Genomic DNA, 2495 nt, shown 5'->3' on the forward strand with positions numbered 1-2495 from the left:
ATAAATAAATAAATAAATAAATAAATAAATAAATAAATAAATAAATAAATAAATTTGAAATTATGTAAACTTTCTTCTCTGACCACAATGGAATAAAACTAGAACTTAATAACAAGCCTGGGGCCAGGTACCCGGGCAAGATTGGCAAGTAGACTTCACTCACATGCCGCCCAAAAAATGGTTCTTCTATCTTCTAGTCTTTGTCTGTACTTTCTCTGAGTGGGTAGAAACATTCCCAACAACTTCAGAAGGTGCAAATATCATCACACACAAACTCTCATCATGCATATAATTCCCCGTTTCAGACTCCCAACATCTATCCAGTCCAATAACAGGCCCACCTTCATCAGTCAAATTACCCAAGGCATCTCTACATCCTTAGGCGTAAAATGGGTTCTCCACACACCCTACAAGGCCTCAATCTTCAGGCAAAATTGAAAAAGTTAACTCTGTCCTTAAAGCTCAACTCACCAAGCTGGCTCTAGAAACCCAACAGTCATGGACAAAAAACCTCTCTTTCACCCTCATGAGACTCCAGGCAACACCAAAGGCACCCTCTTTTTATAGTCCCTTTGAAATCATGGATGGCTGAACTTTCGTCTTGGAGCCTCCACCCTTCCCAGACTCTGAGCCACTCGGGAATTACCTTCTCTCCTTAATCCAGACACTGGATTTTCATTCGTGAAGCAGCAAATGAGACCATGCCTCTCCCTGTCAACACCTCCTTGTCCTCTCAACATAACTGTCTTGCAGGCACAGACATGTTTATCTGCCAACCTGATGCTCGCAAAAAGCTACAACTGAAGTGGACAGGCCCCTACACTGTGGTACTCAGCACACCAACTGCAATGAGAGTCCAAGGCTCCCCCACTGGATCCATCGCACCAGGATCAAGCTCACCCCCAAGACTACTTCTTCCTCTAAAACATTAACAGCTAAGTGGTCCTCCAGGCCAGTTTCTCCTAGCAAGCTTAAATTAACCCCAAAATTTTTCTCAAAACCAAAAACCCCCTAGAAAGCCTAAACATGAGAAGACTAATCACCTTCTTCCAGAGATGGCCTGTATCTACCCAACCACTTGCTGTGCCTCACTTCCAACCAAAGGTCTTAATACAAGAATATCCCTCACCACAATCCTAATACTGTCAGTAGCCACCCTGCTGTCCACAGCAGCCCCTCCAAGCTGCCGTGAGTGTTATCAGTCTTTCCACCATGGAGGAAAAATGCAACAGTCCTTTACTTACCATAATCATATAGAAAAATCCTGTTATGGAACCTTAGTCGAGGAATGTGTTGAATCAGGGAAAAGTTATTATAAAGCAAAAAATCTAGGAGTAGAGTATCTGGCAGTTATAATGGGGCTATATGTCCAAAAGGTAAGCAGTGGCTTTGCTTCACCAAAATTGGACAATGGGGAGTAAACACTCAAGTGCCAGAGGACATAGAGAGAGAACAGATTACAGCCAAAACAAAGGCCAAAGCCAACAACTCCCCTCCAAAATAACCCATGGTATTTCCACCCCTTTATACAAAACTACAAGCAGGCGTATCCCTTCCCAAGCCAGGAAGAAAAACTGTTTGTAGATCTAGGAGAATGCATCGTGCTTACCATGAATGCATGCAATTGCTGGGTATGTGGGGGAGCTCATATGAGTGAACAGTGGCCATGATATGGGATAGACATTCTCCCCTACTTACTAGCATCCCAAGACTCCAGCCTCACTTTCACTCCTCGGGAACGCCCGCAGTCCTGGACACTTACCAACCCAGTAAGAGGGATGGCACGCATACTGCAAGGGGACTAATAAAACCCATCGCACCATAGGTGAAAGTCCCTGTCACCAAACCTTAACAGTCAACACCTCCACAGCAGAGTGGTGGCCAAGGTTACCCCACGGAGCCTGGTCTCCTAACTTAAGCTACCTCAATCGTGTCTTGTCAAAAAGGGCCTGGAACTGTACAAACGCCACTAACCCTTATGCCACATACCCCGCCTAAGTACACTATGGGACAATCCTATGAACACCAGCCTACAATGGATTGCCCCTGATGGATTCCTTTGGATATGTGGAACCCAGCTTACTTGTGGCCACCTGATCACTGGCAAGGTACTTGCTTCCTAGGAACAATTAAATCTGGATTCTTTTTGCTTCCAAAGCAGTTAGGCAACACCCTCAGAATCCCTGTGTATGATAACCTAAACAAAGAAAAATGATCCTTAAAAGTAGGTCGAAGCCAAAGATGGCAAGAGGATGAGGGGCCTCCACAACGGATCATCGAATACTACGGTCCTGCCACTTGGGCTGAGGATGGTTATCACACTCCCATATATATGCTAAATAGAGTAATTAGACTGCAGGCTGTTCTAGAGATAAACACTAACCAAACAGCCTCAGCCCTGGAAATGCTCACGCAACAACAAAACCAAATGTGCGCGGCAATTTATCAAAACAGGCTGGCACTCGACTACTTATTAGCAGAAGAAGGTGGGATCT

This window comes from Piliocolobus tephrosceles, chromosome 8 (assembly GCF_002776525.5).
Source record: "Piliocolobus tephrosceles isolate RC106 chromosome 8, ASM277652v3, whole genome shotgun sequence".
NCBI classification, from domain to species: Eukaryota; Metazoa; Chordata; class Mammalia; order Primates; family Cercopithecidae; genus Piliocolobus; species Piliocolobus tephrosceles.